At 33.4% G+C, this 24,588-nt stretch overlaps 1 long non-coding RNA gene and 1 pseudogene across 1 annotated transcript in view; one reads left to right on the top strand and one right to left on the bottom strand.

Annotated features, from left to right (window-relative positions):
* Window positions 1-24,588, top strand: part of LOC144578292 (uncharacterized) — a 136,083-nt gene that overhangs the window by 66,302 nt on the left and 45,193 nt on the right. The window lies entirely within an intron of this gene.
* On the bottom strand, window positions 1,756-23,979 carry LOC128928371 (eukaryotic translation initiation factor 3 subunit I pseudogene; annotated as a pseudogene).

Raw genomic sequence — 24,588 nt, 5'->3', positions numbered from 1 at the left:
TTGCAAGGTAGGTCTAATTGCAACAAATTTTGTTTTTTCTAATAAAGTCTCTTTTCCTTCTTTACTTGTGAAGGGTAATTTCTGTGGAAACATACGAAGAAGGTACATTTATACATTTAATAGGTATTTTAAATTTCTCTGAGATATGTTTTATAGTTTCAGTATGCAGCAGTTCTATTTTTTAAAATTTATCCTTAGTGAGTTCATTTTATTTTAAATAATATTATACATTTTGTTTTTATATTTAAGTGTTTTTCTATCCACTGTCAATTTTCAGTGCTACTACGCAGAAATACAATTGATTTTTTAAATTGGCCTTGTGTTTTGAGAGTTTGCTTAATTTATTTATTGGTTTTTGTAGCTTTATGTTATATATATATTAGGATTTTCTCCATAGGCAATCTTATGAGAAAAAAATTTATTTTTCTTGTTACTTTTCAATCTATATCCATCAACTTTTCTCTTTTTTTTTTTTACTTTACCACACTGACTAGAACCTCTAAAACATTGTTTAATATGGTATAAGAGTAGACAACCTTGCTCTGTTCTAGATTTTAGGGAGAAGGCATTCAGTCTTCATAATAATAGATTGACATTAGGTTTCTTAAAGAGGCCTCATTAAGTCAATGATGTTCCCTTATTCCTAGTGTGCTGAATTTTTAAAAATCATAAATATGTGTTGAATTTCATCACATGCTTTTCTTAAATTTATTCAGATAGTCTTATTTATATTAATATAAAGAATTCTATCTGATAATTTTCCAGTGTTAAAGTAAATTTTGAAATATTAGAGTAAACCTCATTTGGTTATGATATCTTATCCTTAAATATGTCTGGATTTTACTGGTTAACCAAATAAAATGTTAAGAATTTTGTGTTGTGTTCATGAGGGATATTAATTTCTAATTTTTCTATTCTTGTAATATTTTTGTCTGAGTTTTGTTTCAGGGTGATTGTTGGCTAACAAAATAACTTTTACCTCCACATTTCTTTCTGGAAATAATTCATTTTTTTTTAATTGTACACTGGACGATGTAGATTTTACACTGTTGTCTATTGTGTTTTTGTTTTGTTTTGTTTTAATTTATCCATTTAAAGGTTACTGAGGTTTGTTCTGGCATAAAATTAAGGATTATGTCAGGGTCAGAGGGGCCTTTAGTCTAAAGTTAATTTAGAACTGTAATAACTGCCCCATGTATCACAAGGTCTATCCTCTGGTTGATGGGGTTGTAACCTTTTCTTGGTCCTGTGTTAGCTCAATAACACCCATGCACTGTCTGTTGTCCTCTCTCTTTCCCAGTCCCACTGAGTTTTTCTCCATAGAAGTACACAAATGATCTTTCAGCTGAAATTTTGAGGAGACATGTTTGCGGATGTATAGGATTACCTCCTTTTTGCAGCTTCCTCTTTGGTATTCTGTTGTACAAGTCGTAACCACCTCAATCTCTTCAAACATTGATCTCTGCTTCCTTTCATCGGAATATCATTGGCCTCTTTATGGGTCAACTCCCTACTTTGCAGTCTGGTAGCTGCCTGTTGTAGTAATGGAGCCGGCTTGTGGCGGGCCGGGGGTGGTGCTGAAAACATTACGTGGCGGGCCGGGGGCGGTGCTGAAAACATTACGTGGCTGGCCGGGGGGCGGTGCTGAAAACATTACGTGGCGGGCCGGGGGGCGGTGCTGAAAACATTACGTGGCGGGCCGGGGGGCGGTGCTGAAAACATTACGTGGCTGGCCGGGGGGCGGTGCTGAAAACATTACGTGGCGGGCCGGGGGGCGGTGCTGAAAACATTACGTGGCGGGCCGGGGGCGGTGCTGAAAACATTACGTGGCGGGCCGGGGGTGGTGCTGAAAACATTACGTGGCGGGCCGGGGGGCTGTGCTGAAAACATTACGTGGCGGGCCGGGGGCGGTGCTGAAAACATTACGTGAATTAAGGGCTCATGTAATGTTTTCATGTTATCATACACCAAAGTCTTGTAATGCCTATCTTTCAATGGATAAATATACGTATTTTATATATCTGGAGGATTTTCTAATTATTTGACAGGAGGAAATTCCAATACCAGGTTTATGAATAAAAAGCAAACAAAACAATACTTTTTAATTTTTATTATATATATCTGTGCGTAAAGCACCTTCATAACATGAAGATTTTTTTTTATTTTGTTTTGAAATATAATACAAAATAGTGTGTATTATATGCATTACATGTTTCAAAATTTCAGCAAGCTCAATGTTTTAACCCTTATAAGAAAATACGCTAATTATGAGAGCATAGTTGGGGGAGATAATACAGAATATAGAAACTTTGGGGAAAATGATAATTGAGGAAAGTGACAAATGTTAAATTAATTCAGACTGTATATTTATTGTTTCTCAGTCATCTCTAGTATATAAGGCATAGTCTGTAACAGTACAGAAACACAACTATTGATGATAATTTGGCAAACTATCATAAAGCAGAACTACTGTAGGGGGAATGTAAGGTAGGGCTTGTTTTACATTGATAAAAAATTTAGCTCCATTAAAAAGTAAAGTATCAAAGGCTATAGATAGGTACATTTTTCTTTTAAAAAGTTCTCTTTATTTTTCAGATCTTAGCAGTTCTATGTTGTTAAAAACAAAATTGAAGAATGAAACCTGATAGCTTTCTAGTAGCTCATCGATGAGAGAAGCTAAAGGAATTTGATATAATCTCTTGTAAATTCTGAAAGGGTAATTTATACTCAAACTTTTAAAAATATTTATTTTATGTTAGAAAAGAACAGATGTGTTTTCAAAAAAATGAAAATTAACAATAAAATAAATATGCTATCTTAAGCTAAATTTTACCTTCTACTCTAAAATAGAATCATATATTTCTATATAGGAAATATATTGATTGTTTTATATTATTAATACCTTACACATTGCTCTTAATTTTTTTATTTTAATGTGTTATTGTTTAATTTTAGAATAAGTATGTGCTATATTATTCTAAATGTGTTATGTTATTTATATAGCATATAATATTTATTATTATAAAAAGGAATAATAGGTTACAACTACAGTATAAATATTCAGAAAAGAGTAAGATATCATTACATGTAAAACTATGAGTGTCTTATTTAGCAACATATGAATATGTTGCATTAATCTAAGTTGTTCTCATAACTTCCACCAGGAGTATCCTGAGGGTGGGTAAAGCAGACTGATGGGTTCCATTGCCTGAATTTCTGATTCAATAGTTTCCAAGTGAGGTTAATGTTGCTAGTCTTAGGACCATATCTTAAGAAAGGATTCATTAGAAACATGCTTCTTTTGAGACATTTAGCAATATGACAATATATGTGCATTAAATCCAGAGATGTTTTTGTTAACAGGCTCTCTGTCATTTAAAATGCTTAAATAAATAATAAATTGCTTGATTAAAATAATGACAGAAAATATGGGACTAGTTTTGCAAAAGGAACAACAACAAAAAAACCCATAAAGTTCCAAAATTCTCTGTAGTACTAAACATTTACCATTCTATTAAAATAATTTGTAAATAAAAATTTGATAGTCCCAGAAGCACAGCATTAATATTCAAAGACAATTAAAAATAATTTTTATCTACTGCGTAGTTTATACAACTTTTCTGAAGGAAATCGTTCTGTCTCTTTAAGAAGCCCCTGATGATACTTGTTTATTTTACTTCTACTTCTCCTACATACTACCATTCACATTTATACTTTGTCAAGTTTTCTGCCAATTTTAAGAAAAATGTTATCCTGTATTTCCTTATATAAATTTTAAACTTTAACCTTTTTACAAGATTACATGCTAAATTAATTGGCATAGAACCACATATCTTTCACTTTATGCAAGTATGTTTGATTTAGATATCACTAAAAGGATAATTGAAAAAGAAATTAATTTTCCTTTTGGGGATATTTTTCATAACCAAAAATTAATAAAAGCTAGAGTTTAACTGTAATTACCTAAAAGTTATGTAAAATAAAGTCTATAAAGTGATGCCAAAATCCTTGCTGTAGAAGTGACTTTCTTATTTAAAACCCTGACATTAGCTCTCGTTTCCTGTGAGATTAAACTCAAACTTTTCATCCTTGTTGTATTCAGTTCCCTTTTTCTGAAGCTGTCCTACTGCACTTCAACTGCTGAGTAGCATTCTACAGATGCTGATTTAAAAATGGAAATAAGTCACTACTCATCTCTGCAGAACTATAAGTGCACCTCTACTTCCTTCTCACACATAGAATGGTACCCTTTCCTCTTCACCTACACATATGTCCTGGTTAGTGTAGAATAATTGTAGTTCTAAATGTTCCAAGAAACAAGTCTCAGTAATTCCTAACAACATGTTTCTTCTCACTTTCCTGACGCTTCCTACAGGTTATTTTCATATATGTATATACAATCAATACTACATATAAAAATCTATAGAATTCAATACAATTTTTATGTATATGAAAAAATATATATAATATATTATTTATTTTAATAATATATAATTTTATTTTATATTATAATATTTTCATATACATAAAAATTGATTGTATTGAATTCTATAGATTTTTATATATAGTATACATACTGTCCTTCATTACAGTATTAATTTCTCATAGGCAAATGTTGTACATGCTGTAGTTCCTAGCAATTGGCAAAATTAAGCCATTCAAAAGGCTAATATTAAATTAAGTTATGAATTAGTTTCTCAAGCAAGATGATAGTGAACTAGAATCATTTAGCTGCGAAAAGTTAAAATCCAACTCTTTAAAATAAAAATATGCTGTGTTGAAATGGAATAAAAAATTAAACAATGACATTAAAGATGGGTGTTAGGACAAAGAATGATTAACTCTAGAATTTAGAGTTTTTGAAGAGTTTGTATAAGCTCCTTTTTAAGTTTTTTAAATTAGGGTATATTTCACTTCCTGTAACAATTTCCATATGGTTCTCTCTTAGAGAGGAAGCATTTATTAGTAGTCCTACAAATCTGTCCTATTCCCACAATTATGTGCTTCAAAAGAATAGCAGAATTGCTATTGTCGTTGTAGAAAATGGAAAAGAGCTGAATTTAAAATGGTCAAGATAACTATTTGTGTGTTAAATTTTACCTCTAAAATCACCATACATTTTGTTTTCAGCACAAACTACATCATTTATGTAATAACACAAAGGCTGACATAAACAAGACACATTCTATGTATGAAAAGAGAGCAGAGGTATACTTGTTATTATACTTCTTAATTGTGTAATATATAATAATTTTAAATATTTAATTTAAAGTAATTATTGCTAGTGTCATGTGAATGGTCATGAATAAAGAAAATTTGACTACAATAAAGGGACCACTAACACTGTAACCATCTTGCAGTTTTCAGAGTTTTAATGACCTGCTGTTCCTTGAAATTATTACAATACATTCTAAATAGAATATCATGATACATGACAGTCAAATTTCTATTTTCTTTTCTACAAAAATTGTAGATACTCTATTTTAGAGGAAAATACATCATGTATGAAAGTACTGAAGCATCATACTGTGCCCCATAAATATGTGAAATTGTATGTCAATAAAAATAAAATAAAACAAAACTCAAGAGTTAAATGATTACCAATGTGAAAACAAAGCCAAAAAACACTGTATATTAAAAAATAAAAATAGAAACAAATAACAACTACCTTTTTATCACACATCTCAAATAAATGCAATATATATTTATATTTGTATACATATGTGCATATAAATATATATATTAAAATATAAGAAACATACTGGCTAATTTATTATTTGTTGTTATTTGACTGGAATCTCAAGAGGAAAGTGGACCTCATTGAAAGAAGCCAAGATTATGATTCTCAAATGTTCTTAAAACAATTGTCTTTGGAATCTCATAGTGATTTCTAATATTTCATAGAAAGCCTAGTGGAGTTTTTATGTTTGCCTGTCCTAGGCCACAAACATTTAATTAAGGATTTTCTGTTGCAAGTAGTAAGTTCAATCCAGCTTTAGCAATAAAGTTTACTATTACATGGTTTTAACATGTATCAAGTAAGTATTTTCAAGTGTGGTATTCCTGGTGAATGAGTGAGCCCTTTCAGAGCGTTCAGACTATAAGAAGTGTAATGCTTTGGCTCTAATGGAGCTAACTTATCAGGAAAATGCTCTCAGTACTCCAAGAAGTGCTGTTGCAGGAGTACAAAGGGGGACAGGCTAACCTATCACCTGTGACAAAGTATGACAGAGTCAAGAGTGTCAAGGAAAAGAATATAGTGAAACTGCAATTAATATTGAGAGAATATAGTGGTAGTAGAAGAATGTGTAATAAAAATATGACAATGCTTCTGTTGGAGATAATAAATGCCTTTTGTGCGGCCTGCCAGACTTCTCCAGAGAATTTTAACTATCATGTCTGTTATATTTTTCAGTTACATCACCCAAAATGCTAACTGTGTCAAGTCCAGTCCAGATCTAGCTATGCAACTGGAAGAATTAAAAAAAAAAACAAAACATGTTTATCTATATTTCTGTATTGGCCACATGAATCAGCTACATTAATAGTGATCAGTTTTAAAGCACAACTAAAACACTGGAAATCAAATAATAATGGTATAATGTATGATTTATAATCCTTAAAGCTAATGTAACGCCAATAGAAACCCTAAAACTAATATTAAGAATAACATCTTTAACACATATGATTCCACCATATATATGGTTGTTGTTAGTTCATTTCTATATTAACTGACACAGGCCAAGAAAGCTAATTACATTAGTCATGAAAATTTTATAAATAATTTTAAAATGGAAATGATATCTTGACTTTATAAATTATATGTATTTTATAGTATTGCCATACAACAATTTCAGTTGAATCATTATGCCATTAATGCAAATATGAAGGTTGCTTCAGATGGATCTAAAATTTGTTTAGTTTTTTCCCTGCATCATGTATCTGAGGGTGTAATGCTGTAAAATAACAACAGACTTTTTATAAAAATAAATAATGTAATCTATTTAAAGAAAATATTTGTATTTATTTTAGAAAATGATGCTGTAAAAATATTTACCCAGTATTACTGGATATATACCCAGTAATGAGATTGCTGGGTCACATGGAATTTCTATTTCTAGATCCTTGAGGAATCGCCACACTGTCTTCCATAGTGGAACTAATTGACACTCCCACCAACAGTGTTCTTGCTTTTATTTTTAAGCCACAGTGAGAATTTAGTCAAGTATATCTCAGATTTTATATCCAATGCCACTTGAAGAGGTTATCTAGCTTATAATTAGAAACACTTCTGTATATCACACGAGTTTTCTGTCCTGGGTAGAGTTTGCTTGTTATTTGGCACCACTGATGTAGCATGATATACTGCATTGAATTAGACAAAGTAAAAGTACTTTACAAGATAATTGCTTTTAGATCTGACAGCTCTTGGCACCCTTGGTTGTTTGTAATCCAATTTACTAGAGCTTTGCTAGTATAAAATCTATCTCCTTTCAATTGTCTGCACACCTATATGTTTATACGCATTAGTGGTTGGGAATAATATATTTTGTTTGTTTGAAAGATATGACTACTAACAATAGGTGGCATGGTATCTAAAAAAATCATGGATCGATATTGTCAGCCCTCCAGATCCACAGTTCCTGGGTCTGTGGATTTAATTAACTGTGGATAGAAAATATTTAAAAGTGGTTGGGAGGGATACCATTGGGAGAAATGCCAGATGTAGGTGAGGGGGGGATGGAGGCAGCAAACCACATTGCCATGTGTGTACCTATGCAACAATCCTGCATGATCTGCACAGGTACCCCAGAACCTAAAGTACAATTAAAAAAATATTTAAAAGTAAAATTAAAAAAATTAATAAAAATACAACAATAAAAAATAATACAAATAAACAGTATAATAACCATATAGCATTTATATTTTATTGGGTATAATAACTATATAGCATTTATATTTTATTGGGCATTATAAATCATCTATAGGTGATTTAATGTATACAGACAGATGTGTATAGGTTATGTGCAAATACTATACCATTTTAGTCAAGTGTATCTCAGATTTTATACCTAATCCTACTTGAAGAGGTTATCATTGCAAAATCTGATATTTTTTAGCTTATAATTAGAAACACATCTGTATATCACACAAGTTTTCTATCCTTGGTAGGTTTTGCACGTTATTTGAGTACCTTTGCATTTTGGCATTCCTTATGGATACTGTGAGATTGTAATTGAGAACAATGTCAAAAAATAGCTGAAAAATTTAAAAGGAAGAAGTCAATGAAAGAAAAGTTTTAATTATGGAACGTAACGGAGTCTATTAGGGAGTCATAATAAGAATGAAAGTATACGTAAAGAAAATGAGAGATGAGACAAAAAATGGTGTTTAAGTAAATTAAAATGGAGGCAAAGCCAGAAGAATCCCTGAGCAAACAAAGCCAGTTAGGTCTCATAAATGACCTCAGTGTTGCTTGATTTGCAAACATAAGCAAAATGTAACTTGAGTTATTTCTTGTAAATTATGATATTTAAGGAAACAAGCAAAATGTAGGCTCAACCCATCAGAAACAGTCAACTAAGTTATAAATGTATAACTAGAGACTTTCCAGTGGAACAAAGTAGGGCAACTTCTAATTGCAAATCCATAAAATACTTTCTTTGCTTTACTTACATGTTCATTCCATACTCCTGAGGGAGTTTCTGAACCATTTCTGCTTTGGAGCTGTTTGATTCATGAATCATTTTTTCCCAAATAAACTCTTATAATTGTACTGTGTCTCAGTTCACCTTTTAAACAATTTCAAATTCACTCACATGCCTTTGGAGGAGAACATGCTGTGTTTGGTTTTCTGTTCTTGTGTCAGTTTGCTGAGAATGATGGTTTCCAGATTCATCCATGTCCCTACAAAGGACTCAAACTCATCCTTTTTAATGGCTGCATAGTATTTCATGGTCTATATGTGCCACATTTTCTTTGTCCAGTCTATCATCGATGGGCATTTGGGTTGGTTCCAGATCTTTGCTTCTGTAAACTGTGCCACAGTGAACATACATGTGCATGTGCCTTTATAACAGAACAAGTTATAATCCTTTGGATATATACCCAGTAATGAGATTGCTGGGTCACATGGAATTTCTATTTCTAGATCCTTGAGGAATCGCCACACTGTCTTCCACAGTGGAACTAATTGACACTCCCACCAACAGTGTAAAAGCATTTCTATTTCTCCACATCCTCTCCAGCATCTGTTGTCGCCAGATTTTTTAATGATCACCATTCTAACTGGTGTGAGATGGTATCTCAATGTGGTTTTGATTTGCATTTCTCTAATGACCAGTGATGATGAGCATTTTTACTTACATTTTTTAGCCTCATATATGTCTTCTTTTGAAAAGTTTCTGTTCATGTTCTTCACCCACTTTCGAATGGGTTTGTTTTTTTCTTGTAAATCTGTTTTAGTTCTTTGTCGATTCTGGATATTAGCCCTTTGTCAGATGGGTTGACTGCAAAAATTTTTTCCCATTCTGTTGGTTGCCGTTTCACACTAATGACTGTTTCTTTTGCTGTACAGAAGCTCTGAAGTTTAACTTTATCATTTTTGTCACCATAGAGGAAGAAATAAGTAACCTACCATTGCTTTACATTCTGTTTCCTAATTACATAAGATGCTGTTGATCACCATTTGTATTACTTTTTAGCGAATTTTCTGATCACATATTCAGCTGATTTTGTTCTTTATACATTTTCTTCTTCTTCTTCTTTTTTTTTAGACAGAGTTTTGTTCTTGTACCCAGGCTGGAGTGCAATGGCGCGATCTTGGCTCACCACAACCTCCTGGATTCAGGCAATTCTCCTGCCTCAGCCTCCTGAGTAGCTAGGACCACAGGCATGCACCACCATGCCCAGCTAATTTTTTTTTATTTTTTTTATTTTTAGTAGAGATGGGGTTTCGCCATGTTGACCAGGATGGTCTCCATCTCCTGACCTCGTGATCCACCCACCTCGGCCTCCCAAAGTGCTGGGATTACAGGCTTGAGCCACCACGCCGGCCCTTTGTACATTTGTTAAATATCAGACACAGAGGGTCAGATAGAAATATTTGTCAATCCTTGAGAAAGTAAAAACAATACTGTGTGTTTCTTCCCTCTTGTTTTATTTTTTGCTATATCTATATCACTCTTTCTTTTTGTGTCTGGATCTGTGCTGTCATTCCATGCTTGATTCATCAGAGACTCTGCTTTGATATTTAGTATGTGTAGTTAAGTATGGGTTTTTATCAGAACATTTGCAATGCAGTTTTGATTAAGTATATATTTTCATTTGTATAAGTACATAAGTGTTATTGTGCTATAATTTTTATTGTGTTTCCTAATTGTTTGAGGTAACATACTTTTAGAATAGTTCTATGTTGCATCTGACTGCTGCATTATATTTTTCTGGTAAGTTCCACCATTATTTTACTAGTGAAATATACTAGTAATGGACACCTAAGTTATTAGTCTCCCTGTGACCATGTGTAGTTACTGATGCATCTTATTTATCGAATACTGACAAGTTGTTTTCTAGAATAATTGCTTAAATTTATTCTCTAGCATAATAAAGTAACTTTACTAATTTGCTTGATTTTTTTCCTTTACTTGAGTCAATGTAAGCATCATAAAAACAAAAATCATTCTCAGTTTGTTCATCTTTGTTTCTATAGCATTAACTCCATAGTGTCAGATATAGAAGACAGTAAATAAGTTCTTGCAGAAAGAATAAACACCACTCCTAGTTACAATTCCACATGATATTTACTATTGTTCATTAAAATTATTTAGATAATCTTCTCTAAATGCATAAACTTAAGGTTGAAAATATTCTAAAAGTTTCTAGATTTACCAATGGTCTGAGAATGAATGTATTTCCATTAAAGAACCATCACATGCTTCATTTAAAAAAATCTGATATAGAAAAAGAAATTAATAGAAGACAAGTATAAGGCTGGGTGCGGTGGCTCATGCCTGTAATCCCAGCACTTTGGGAGGCTGAGGCAGGCGGATCATGAGGTCAAGAGATCAAGACTGTCCTGTCCAGCATGGGGAAACCTCGTCTCTACTAAAAAACAAAAATTAGCTGGGTGTGATGGCATGTGCTTATAGTCTCAGCTACTCAGGAGGCTGAGGCAGCAGAATTGCTTGAACCCAGGAGGCAGAGATTGCAGTGAGCCGAGATTGCACCACTGCACTCCAGCCTGGCGCCTGGCGACAGAGCAAGACTCTGTCTCAAGAAAAAAATAACAGAATACAAGTATAATTTTTTCTGAAAGTATTCACTGTGCATTTCTTTATATGTTCTCCTAATTGGCATGTGGAAATGTTAAAAACAGATAATTTTTAGTAAAGTGAGCACTGAAGAAACTTCCTAAGAAATTGTTAGCAGATATTGCTGTACAGTATTAGTGATAAACAGAGATAAAATGTCTGTGGATATATGTTAACAGATCAAATAATTTTTTCATAATAATAATTTAGTGTACTCAAATTAGGAACATGTCTAAGAAGGAGTGTGATAAGTCTTTTCATTTTATAATTACAAAGATGAACTCATTCTGTATGTATCTGGAGCATCTTTGGGTTATCTTGAGGAGATGCAGTTAATGGTCCAGACTGCTGACATTGATGTGATTGATCTGAATGAGCACAGGTGTAAGGAGCTAAATTTTATTTTTACTATAAGGAGAGTTTCCTTTGGAAGTTGTACCAAAAGCATACTTCTTCTTTTTCAATAAAAATGTAATAATAATTCAAAAATGTATGTTTTATAGAGAAGTTAACTTTTGTTATCTTATAGGTTGTCATAATCTAAGAAAGATCCTGAATAAAACCAGTGTGGCATAGGAAGCAAGGATATAAAGAGTCACATAGCTCATTTTTTGTTTTGTGAAATGGTTCATCGTGGAAAGGTTATATTTCTAGATAACAAGATTATGATTTCAGCAGCTTTTATTAAGAAGATATCCATTAATGACAAATCCGATTTACAGAAAAAAGATTTAATTTTGATTTTAAATTCTTGATTTACAATAAATTATTTTATAAATCAGATTTGTTATCAATGGATAACAAGTGTAGTTTGCATTGTATAGCATGAAAATTTTTGTTTTTGAGCATATGAATTAATAGATAAATTATTTTCAAGTTTCTTTAATCATCTACTTATTCTTCCAATATGTAAATTAAAAGGGTTACCTTTACAAACTGCAACTTATGTTTGAACTATTGGTTAGAGAATATTACTATAAACTGCCTTCTCCAATTGTAAATCATGTCAGCATAGAAAAAAACTACTGTCTCAAAAAAGTATAAATATAGCATATTATAATTAATAGAACAAGTGACACAGATGGAAGAGTGCAGTTATACCCAGGAGTAGATGAGTGGTAGGAGAGAAAGCTTCACACTGAATGTTTATTTTAGAATCCTTAAATACTACCTATAAATCCTATCTAGACTTTTCTCTTTATAGTCTGAGTTTAATAACAAATGTAGACATTACTTGTCCAAACACATATGTCAAATGATAGTGAAGAAAGTTGGCTCTCAATGACAGCCTAGCTTTAGTGTCTAAGGATTTCATTCACTAAGAGAGTCCTGAAAATATGATATGTGTTGAAGTTCAAACCGCTCTATTGTCAGCCTCACAGAATACAGAATTTCTATGGTGTGCACAAATGTAAATGTATATGGCTAGCTAGCCTTGTGCTGGTATATGTGAATGTGTCTATAAGTATGTAGATAGTTGTGCTTGGTAAGTTTCTGTGGTTAAAATAAATGATTGCACAGTTTTGTAACATCTTCAGTGAATAGATAGTTTTAAAACTAAAAAATTTAAACATAATTTTTAAACAATGTGAACCTATTGACAGACTTTTTTTATTAGGGTTTTTAAAAAGAGCTCATTTAGGGTATATATACCTAGGTTGGAAATATGTAATTGTCAATATGTCACCTTGAAGTAACTAATGTTCTTTCAGATTGTCTTAACAAAGTTAATGTATTTCGATATAAATCATTGTCACTGTTCAAATATATTTACTGCATTAAGAAAATAGTCAATTCAACTAATAATACATGTTCAACATATTACCATGTGATAATATGTAAGATATTGGTTTAAAACATGCTATTCATTTAATAAAACTCAACTAAAATGCAAGATTATTGAATAAGTGGATGGCATTGTTAGGTATAATCTGTCTGTATTGACTATTTGGGTATTGTGAAAAAGCTCATAATATCCTTTAATTTTAAATATGGGCCAGGCATGTTGGCTCACACTTGTAATGCCAGAACTTTGAGAGGCTGACGGAGGTGGATCACTTGAGGTCGGAAGTTCAAAACCAGCCTGATGAACATGAAGAAACCCCATCTCCACTAAAATACAAAATTAGCCAGGCATGGTGGTGAATCCCTGTAATCTCAGCTACTTGAGAGACTGAGGCAGGAGACTCACTTGATCTCAGGAGGCACAGGTTGTGGTGAGCCGAGATCATGCCATTGCACTCCAGCCTGGGCAACAATAGCAAAACTCCATCTCAAAAAATATATATATAATTATATATATTATATATTACATGTCTTATATATGTAATATATATATTTATATATATTTTATATATGTTATATGTTATACATATATCTTTTATATATGTATGTGCAGGTGAATGTTAAAATTTGTTTCATTTTGTTTTGTTTTTTTTAGTACTCCCTTACATTATGTCATTACAAAATGCTCTAGTCTTATCTTGTGTACTTCATGTCTCAGTCCTAGAATTAGTTATTTCTCAAGGATCCCTGGCGTCTTTTCCTGGAGAATGCTATTAGAAACAAGGGTCTGTGTGCTAAGTGTGGTCCTTGCTATTGGGGTTTTTGCTTCTAAGCCCTCTCAGTAGGCAGAGCAAGGAGATACATGCGTGTATAATAACATGATCATAAACCCATGTCTACAAATATTCCTCTATGAATTCATTTGTATCTACTTTAATCAAAACATGTTTATGCTGATGTGTCAACTCTAAGCCACATGGAGAATTTCAACTTCCTCCCCTTGCTTATCTGTAACAACTCACACAGAAGTGAGAATGTGGGCTCCCATTGATGAAGGGAAGGGGAGGGGAGGGGACAGGAGGGGAGGGGAGGGGATAGAAGAGAGGGAGGGGAGGAGAGGGGAGGGGAGGAGAGGGGAGGGGAGGAGAAGGGAGGGGAGGGAAAGATGTGGTCCCTTTAAATGATACAGAAGTGGGAAGAGGAGTTCTCCATAGAGGAGAGAATGGTACCTGGCTAGGGCTTCACCCCCAGGCTGTACCTGAACCTAGATGAAGACAGGCACTCCTGTTTTCCTGTCAACATGTTGCATTTCCGAAGACTACCCTGGCCTGCCATATCTCTGTCCTGTGCCATCCTGTGCCTATAAAACCCCTGAGACCCAGACAGGTAGACATTCTTGTGCTGGACTTCCAGAGGAGCACATCAGCAGGCATGGCACCTGCACACCAACAGGCCACTGACTGGCAAAATGACCAGAGTTCTACTGGGGCAGTCAGAGGAGAGCTCAGGTCACTGAACCACCTGACTCTAGGGAAAAGACATCTCCCTTCTTGTTCCCTCATCCACTGAGGGCTACTTCCCCTCAATAAGATATTGCATTCTGTTGAGAAATGCTGAGTCTATGTTAAAATATATTGTTTGCTAAGAAGAATGATGGCAAAGAAAACCTAACTCCCCACCTTCCCCCTCAAGTAGCAAACTACTTGGGGTATTCTAAAGTGGCAGGACAGTATATAAATATCATATGCTGGTTAAAACAATTCTTGAAGCACAGGACATCTAACCACACTGCTGTGGCTGCCTCGTGGAGAATACATTTTAGTTTGTCTGTGATCAGTGGTAAGTGGGCGCCAGCTGCCTACCTGGTTTATTTTTGTGTCATGAGAAAATACCAAACATCTGTTTGTTAATAAGCATCACCTGCTCAGAGAGAATGAATACGTGGGTCAGAGTCTACTCGAGGCCCTCAGCCCGGAATGCTGTCAGCCCCTGAGGCTCTTAGATTGGTGGGCTGTTTGCCCTCTATCGTCCCACTTTGTTGTTCTATCTGGGTATCTGCTTCTCAATTACTTCAGTGCCGCCTGGGTGGAGGTCTCTACAGCTGAGCTGGTTTTTGGTAGCACTCATTCTTCAAGCCCACTTGTGATCCAATTCTTCCAGTGCACCAAGGCAATAACCCAGGGATACAGAAAGCACTTTTAACTTGAGACAAGGCAGGGGTCTAATTGAGCTGGCTAACACAAGCTGCCTATGGTTGGCTAGACTAAAAGAGCACACTGTAACCACCCATCGAGGGCTTCAGCTGTAAACATTCACCCCTAGACACCGCCTTGGGTTCAGAGCCCCACAGCCTGCCCATCTATGTGCTCCCCTAGAGGTTTGATTGGCAGGACACTTAATAAACAAGCCCCACACTCCATCGCATGCCCTGTGAGGGCACAAGGGAACTTTTCCCTTTCACCAGTATGCGTTATGGACTTGCTGTATAATTCCTGTATATATGCATAACAATATCAGAGTTGTTCACTTGTACCACATGGAAAACAACTTTATCAAGTATGGTATGGTGCTTATGCATAGCTCCTTTCCCTTTAGTCTTAAAGTCTCTACTCATTTCCAACATTACTTAGCTCAGCAGTTTTTTCTCTATTTTCTTTGGTGAGATGTCTCATCCATTTATGATACAGTGAGATTACTTTGTCACAAACTCTATTCTATCTTGGCTTCTGTGGCCTTGTAAAATGACTTTTAAAATTTGTATCCATTAGGCTTTAGTGTTTTCATAGTTTCTTGTATCTACCATTGCAGTATTATTTAGAATAATTTTTGTGCCCAAAAATTTTCCTGCGTTTCACCTACTTATTCTCTCTCCCTCTTCTGCACCCATGGCAATCATATGTTTATAAGGTTTTTAGTATTGAATTTTCGAAAATGTCATAGAATTGAAACTATACAGCATGTGTACTTTCAGAATGGCTTCAAAGATTTATCCATGTGTTTATGCGGCTTGTTAACATTTTTAATGTTGAATCATTGTTCATAATACGGATATATCTCAACTGATTTATCTGTTGACCTTTTTAACACCATCTCCGTTTGTTTTAGTTTTTGGCAATTGTGAATAAAGCTGCTTTAAATATTCATGGGGAGGTTTTATGTGGATATAAGTTTTTAAATCAGTTGGGTAAATATCTAGGTTTAACTGTGTTAAAAATTTACTTTAAAAATAATACCAAAAGGAATGGGAGGTTTTCAGATGATACATTAAGCATCTGATATTTCATCAGATAGATCTTAAAGAAGATATTTTTGAGAAAAAAATAAACAAAACCTGAGATTATGGTTGCTATTGCATACAGAAATATTAGTGGAAGCAATAAACTGGGACCATTTCATGTACTTGGCATGCTTTCAAAATTTAAACATCATTTTGTATATTTTTTGTACAGAAATTGAACCCATAATGGTTTTTGAAGACTGTAATAAACCTTAAATAATTGATTAGAGCAAATGGGTATTTTCAGAATGAAGGCACAAGTGACATTTTATTTGAATTAAATAAGTGAGTATAAAATGTAATGCTGAAGTAAAATATAAAAACATTTAAGATACTTTGCATTTCAGGAAGGAAAGCTTGATATAGAGAAGTTTTTTCAGGGTGTTCAATTAAATGCTTCTGCTCTGTATTAAAAGTGTTTATTAAATAGAAATCTGCATTCTGATTTCTATTGGTGCTGATAAGCTTATTTTAGAGGAAACCTTGATTTATAGAAGAAATGGAAACATTACACTTATATGCCAAGGGTTGCAAATTACTACAGGAACAAATTATTGAAGTATACTAAAGTAAGTCTTTTAAAAAATGCAACACATTCTAGGCTCAGGAAACTCAAGATGGGGCAAATTATTAATATACTGAGTTTTATGAAAGTAGTCATTGACTTTTGGAGCATACCTACTGGAAATGTTTTTGAATAGTTTCATATTGTGTCAAACAGACAGTATGTGTAAAAACAATTTGACATGACAGAAAATTTTACATCAGCTTGATTATAAGATTTAAAAAAATATCCTTATATTTAAACATCAGAAATTGTTAAAGCATAGCTTGCTAAAGTATAATTACTGTAAACATTAAATTTCAAATAAAATTTTATACAGAAGTTTTTCTGAAATTTTAAATTATAATACATGAAAGTAAACTTTCTATATAAATATATTTTTTTCTAATTCAAAATCTTTATAGATATATTACTATTATAGTTTAATTTTAGTCTATCTGAAGTGAATCATGTACCTCCATGTCTCCTTAAACATAGTATGTAGAACATTTTATTGACACCCTTGTTCTTCCATTACAGACATGAATTGCTAATCTGGGATGTGCAATAGGATGCCCTGTCACCATCAGCAGTGGCCTCTACTTTATGATCTTTATGTGCTTATCATTTATTTCATATTCTTTTTTTCTGATACCTTTTGCTGTTTTCAGAATTTTTGCTGCTTATAATCTGTTGCTTCATTTCATACCTGATTGTTAATTGAATGTGCTTCAGCTTTTCACATGTTGATGTGGAAGCTGTGTTCTAGATAATCTGAAAAATCTGAATAATGTAATTAATCTGAAAAAGATATAATTCTGACGCACAAAGTAAACCAGTGCAAACAACCACTGAGAGACACATGGGTGGCATCTTACAATCTTTCAGTGACAAAGGCTGGTGGAAATTTTGACCAATATATCAATCATCAAACAGAAGCCTCACGTTCTGTGTTCCCCTTTTTTTTTTCAAGAGAAGTCTTACTTGCAAATATTTTGGGAAATTCATATTTTTATATACCTTTTTTGCAATGCATGCACTATTTCCATGACTCTACTTTTGAAGAAATTTCATTTGGAAAGTTTATCACTCATTTTATTATTCTGTTAGTATTTAATGCTGACCGATCGTTGAACTCCGTGTGACTGTGGCCGGTGAAGCTAGTTCATATATTAAAAGTTTTAAAAAATGACATTTGTATTCTTTAAATGGTGCTATTGACTATCCTGGATCATATAAAGCTATATATTAGGTCTCACATACCCAGAATTAACATGCTGCATTTGGTTTCTGAGTTTAGACTGTCACTAATAGATTCTTCACCCTTAAAGGTAGCTGATATTTGCAAAAGAAAATTATGCATGCATGTGCACACACACACACACACACACACAATTTGATTATTTAAATGAGGTGGCTGGCAAAATTTAGTGCAAGCCTCATCTTCTCTAACACATTTCCTCCCCATTTCCTTGAAATAATTATTCCATCAAAGTCCAATAGCTCCTCCTTTTAGCTTTTTACCATAATATACTTTTATTGTCTTATCTCCCTTTACAAAATTTTTATGTTATTTGTCTTTCCTCTTACGACATTATAAGATTACAGGCAGAGTCTTTGTCCCCTTTGTATGTATATACAGCACCTGGCTGCGTGTCTATCCTTATCGTGAACACTCATCCTAAATATTTTTTGTCTGACTAAACTTCAGAAAATTACATTTTAAAAATGATTTTGCCAAGCCTTTATCTTGTCTTTTGATAAACTTTCATTAGAGAAAATACACTTAAAATACACATGTGAAGAAATATAAATAGACTATAAAGAGAAGATACCAATTTCATAAATAACAAATAATAAATACATGCAGTAAGAATCTGATAGCTACTTGTTTTCTCTGTGTCCCATCAAAAAAATTATCTGTGCAATATGACATAGGATATGACTAAGAGCTGAGTCAGCTCAGTCATTACTGAAAACAAAACGATCTTTTTTTTAATGTGTAATGCTTAAAAATGTCATTCCAGTAAATTGTTTCTATTTTTCCAAAATAAGCACAAAGCCAAAGCTTTTCTGTGGTTGTATAAGCTGGGAAATATCAAGACAATGCATTTTTAGAGAAATTAGACTAAAACTCAAGTATATTATTTTGGTTTCATGAATATATAATGCAGGCAAAAGCAAAATATTGCAGTCGCATTGCATTTCAAAAATTCTAATTTTTTTCTTATCCTATAATAACAAGTTCTCATGACTCATTTTGGGCAGAACTTCTGTGGACACGTGGCCCTAACAACTGTGTGGGAGATCAACTCTATCCTTAACAGTGAAAAGAGTTTGATAAATTATGATAAATAAAAATTTTATACATTTATTCATTATATTTTATTTGTGTAAATTATCTTTCCATGTCATTTTCTTATTTATTAAATTAATGTTTTCTTACCAGCCTAAAAATGTGGTTTTTAAACATTTTACTATAAATATATATTCCTTGTTTTTATTTTCATTTAATATGATATTTGTTTCTGTATACATTTATTAATATTTTTCAAGGATCATTTGACAATAATTTTATTATTGTTTAAATATTTTTGAAATCACATGAACTACATGGTCCTTGATTAAATTCTGGGAGATTCATTGTAAAATTAATGTATTTTTGCCTTCCAGTTGCAATTAAACTAGAGAAAGACATGTCTAAATATTTATACAAAATGAAAAAGGCCTTAAAAATCTATAAGACGTAATGTTGGTAACCATAAAAGCCACTTTTTGGGTGGATAGTTACCCCATGATGATTCTTTCTTTTCTCAAATGGCACTGCCTCCTCTCACTTCCCACACTGATGGTCTGTGTCAGCCATGTTTCTATCATATAATGTTACATCCTGAAAAAGATTTGACGGGCTTTTTCTTGAACATAAATGATGTCAGTTTGGCTGCAGAAGGACTTTTTAAAAAGTATATTAACAAGTAGAAAGAATAATGCAGGGATGCCAAGAGAGGGGAAAGAAGAGAGGGGGAAAAAAGGAAGACAGTGAGAAATAGTCATACTTTGGTTCTTGACATCTTTGAGTTTTCCAGTTTTAAGTTCCTGTCACTTAGGACAACCCTTGGCCTAAGTACTGTGAATAACTTTTTGTCATTATAAAGATTTTATTTACACAAAAATTATTGCCAAAAAAAGGCTTTTACAAAGACATTAAGGGTGGCTAGGATGCTCACTATAGCTTCCCAAATGAAATAATATTCTACACATGTTATATAATATATGATACATTATACAGATGTTCTATACTATTCTATAGCTGTTCTATAGATATATGTTGCTTTCTATTTTACTTTGAAAATTTTTTATGTTCTTCTAAAGTTTGTTGTGAAATTCTGCATGTGTAAGCGGTTTCTATTTTGAATTAGAATTTCTAGAGGTAGTTTAAGTCAGAATTAAGAAAATATAGTATGTATATATTGGCGTAGATGGGCAGTTCTTTGGGTAAGAAACCATATCAGCCTGGAAAGACTGGTAATACTCTTACTAAGTGAAAATGTAAACAGTAACTGGCCTTAATAGGCAAGTTACTGCCTACTTGACTTAATAGGCAAGTCAAATAATGCATGGATGTAGAAAAGATGGAATCACAAGTTTTTGTTTTTTTCTGCATATAATTTGTGTTCAATAAATATTTGCTGGATAAATTACTAAATGCACAAACTCAAGAAATAGATGTAAGTTGACTCTGGCAGATACATTGGTTTCAGTATTGAATAAAAAAATTTATAGTATTTATATAAAACTCCAGACATGAAACTATAAAGTTTCTAGAACTACATAGTGTATTTGACTCCAGTTCAGTTTTGTTAGGAGCAATAAATTGTTATTAAACTATAATAATTTAATATAGGTTTATTTTATCTCACTGAAAATACATTGGGGAGAAGAAATAAGTTTTATAATTTATTTGTGACTTAATGCCAGTGATTTGGCTAATATGTAATATGATTTATGAATTTACATGTGTATTAATGTTGTGACATACAATTTTACTTATAAATATTCCCAAGATTTAACTGAATCTGAAAAACCTAGAAACTTGAGAATATAATGAAAAGCCTCATGCTGATGACTGGCTTTCTAAATTTATATTTATCGCAAATTAAAGGCTTAGTTTTTATCTTAAACCAAGCACTGGAAAGGATCCTGACTGGAGGTGTGTTAGGATCCTCACAGTTCATAGAAAGTAAACATGTGTCAAGAATACTTTTTATTGTGCTTCATCCTGAAAAAGTGGATCTGAGAACTTTGTAAGGCTATAATACAGGATTAGCCAATAATTAGATATTTAAAGTTCAAAAATCAAGTCAAATCAGTTGCTGTTGATCAAATAATATGTGTCAGCCTTGAAATTTTGATAATTTCTTAAATGAATGTTTTCTTGATAGTATTTTAGGTAGATTTTCCAATTAATTTCTTAAAAATGTAGTTCTCAAATTACCCATTTCTGAAGTGTATAACTATTCAGGAAATTTCTCTTGAAAATTCACTAACAGATGAGACTAAATAATAATATATCATAGATACTAAATTAGCAGGATTTTGTTTCCGGTGTTGACCGTTAAACTGAGTCACAGGGCTCTTTCCACAGGATCAGCAGAATACACAGAGCACATTCTTCAGAGGATTTTCATATATTCAGACCTATCAATTAGTTTAGTAGGAAGGGTGCCATCCCAGACCTCTACTTAGAGATTCAAGAATATGAAGTGAGATATCTGTTATAGGGAATAAACTAAGATGATGACTTAGGAGGAATGTTATTATGAAAGGGCGATCATAGTTCATATTGTTGGCTATCAGGTGGTCATGAAAATCATGTTAATGTAAATCTAGAGTTTAGAGCAAGTTGCTTTAGGACACTACAGAACTTTGGTATTCAGTGTGTGTTCAGTAAATTTAGAGCACAGTTAACCCAGAATGTTTGCATGCCAATACAATGCCTTTGACATTTTCATTCACTTAAAAAAAATTTATTTTACAAGCATTTGCAGTACTATGATGTGCTATGTAAATAAAATGTAAATCAGCAGTCCTCAAGATCTCTATTTATTTCTTTTCAGTGCTTTGTTAGAAATTACAATAAGAAAAAGTAGCAATCCTTTAAGACTTGCTCTTCCTATTTAATACAACTTGTGTCCCTTTAATTTTTATTTATTTATTTATTTTTGAGTCAGGATTTTCTCATGTTGGAGTGCAGTGCTCAATCACAGATCCCTGAAGGCTCAAGCGATCCTCCTACCTCAGCTTCCCTAAGAACTGAGGCAAGAGGTATGCACCACCTACATAGCTAATTTTTAAATTTTGTGTAGAGATGGGGGTCTCCCTATGTTCGTTACCCAGGCTGGTTTGGAACTCCTGAGATCAAGTGATCCTCCTGCTTTAGCTTCCCCAAATTCTGGGATTATGCACTTGAGCTACTGTGCCTGACCACTTTGCTTCTTATTTTAAACTCTTTACCATTTCCTTGTTGTTAACAACCACACTCATTGAAAAACAATACACTTAAACGTTAGTAATTATTATTACAAATTCTCAAAATTGGTTTTTAAAGATAGGAATTTAAGATAGCTACAAAATTATTCCATAGATACTCATGCAAACTTTCTTAGGTAACTAATTTGAACACAGATTTAATCATGAAGATGTATTAATGCTGTAAAAGGAAAAGAAAGAAAAATTGCATTTTTTTTTGTATTTTCCAGTTTTTAAAGTTTCAAGTTTTGTAGGTTTTTATACTTGTAATTTCCTGAAATATACAGGGTTTGGGAATCATAAATCAAGAGAAAAATAATTGGATGAAGATGAGACATAAAAATGTGTTTTCACAGTAATTACTGAGTTTTGTGTTTACTTGCAATTGAGCAGATTAGATTTGTTTTCAAATATAGAGGTGACAGTTTTTTTCCTATATCATACACCAGTCCCAAATCCAAAAATAAAAAGCACTATAAATTTCATCATTTATTTTATTACCAAACTAATTTATTTCTTAGGGTTCAAAACTTTCTGCAAGATGACTCCCTGGTCTGGATGCAGATCCAGCTTCTTAATCCTCAAGCTCAAATTTAGAGGACTGTGGGCCTAAATAGTAAATATGGAGATAACCATCTTTACTGCTGCTGCCGTAACTCTTGCCATTAGATTGGAGGGCAACCCTGTTTACAATTATGAAGTAATCTCTGACTCATCCAAACTTTTTTTCGAAGGCCAAATGAAAGAACCTAGCCTCAAACCTGCCAGTCCTGTTGGAAGTTGTGGTTACATCCATGACTTTCTCTCTGTTACCCAGTATCACATGGTCATTATAGTTGGGGAAAGGGCAGCTGAGTTGATGGGATGTTCTGTCCAGAGTCTCCTGATATTCAAGAGTTGTAGAATCGAAGAACTTGGCTGTGTTGTCCTTGGATGCAGTGACAAACATGGTCATGTCTCTGGATAACTGGATGTCACTGATCTTCTGGGAGTGTTGTTTAACATTCACCAATATCACTACAGGCTTGGCACTATACTGACTAGACACTCCACTCTTATGGCCTGTGATGATACACTCCCCTGGGTGGGGGGGGTCCTCAAAAGCACTAGTGATATTATAGTCATTGTAATGGATTTTCATGTAGGTCTCATTGTTGTCAGTCTGGCTTAAATCCTGCAGATTAAGGAAGCTCACAAAGCACTGGTAGCCCATCTGCTTGTCTGTGGAGGACATGGTGATATTGCCCCCAAAGTCCTTGCCAGAGGTCTGAACAGCTCAATCAGTTTTGAGTAGGGCCAACTACTTGCCTGTCCCAGAGATGGCAGCTGTTGCCAACTGAGCCAGTGAGGACATGCTTGGTGTCTCAGTCAGTGTCCATGCACCACGCAGCTCCTGGATGGTCCATGTGTGTGCCTAGCCTCTCACCATTCACAGAGTACCACACATTGAGGATGATCCCCCTGGGTACCATATATATTCTGGTGGTTCGTTTCTTATTTCTGGAAGGACTCCTTGATTCTTTTTTATAGCTCATAATACAGACAGGATCCAAAAATATAGCAAATGTCAGAAGTAAATGTACAGCACAAGATTCATTTTGGAATAGTTGACTTTAAGATTTTGCCTAAGGAGAAACTGAGACGGGAACAAGAGTGCCCTTGACATTTTATAGACTGTAACACCAAGAAAAGCAGGAATTTTTCATAATTGTTAGAAAACTATATTTCTGAAAACAATAAGATGCAAAATAGTGTTTGATGTGTAACTGAAAAGTCGAAAATAATTTCAAATTTAGCATAAAAGTTATTTCTAGAATCAGACTTTAGGGTGGAAGTGGAAAAAATCAAGATTTATTGGGTAAAAGTAATATTTTCCTTGTTTTAATTTAAACAGTTTATAATAAGTTTGTAGCCAACGTACAAGAATATTTTTAAAATTTAGTCAAGTAGAAGCAGAATTGATTTATAATAGTACGTTTTGTCTTCCATACATCTTTCAATAGGCAATAATGTATTTACATTACTAAAAGACATTAATGATCAAGAGTCTTTATTGTGGCCAGGCGCGGTGGCTCAAGCCTGTAATCCCAGCACTTTAGGAGGCCGAGGCGGGTGGATCACAAGGTCAAGAGATTGAGACCATC

Source organism: Callithrix jacchus, chromosome 11, assembly GCF_049354715.1.
Source record: "Callithrix jacchus isolate 240 chromosome 11, calJac240_pri, whole genome shotgun sequence".
NCBI classification, from domain to species: Eukaryota; Metazoa; Chordata; class Mammalia; order Primates; family Cebidae; genus Callithrix; species Callithrix jacchus.
This window is presented reverse-complemented; position numbering and strand designations above follow the sequence as displayed.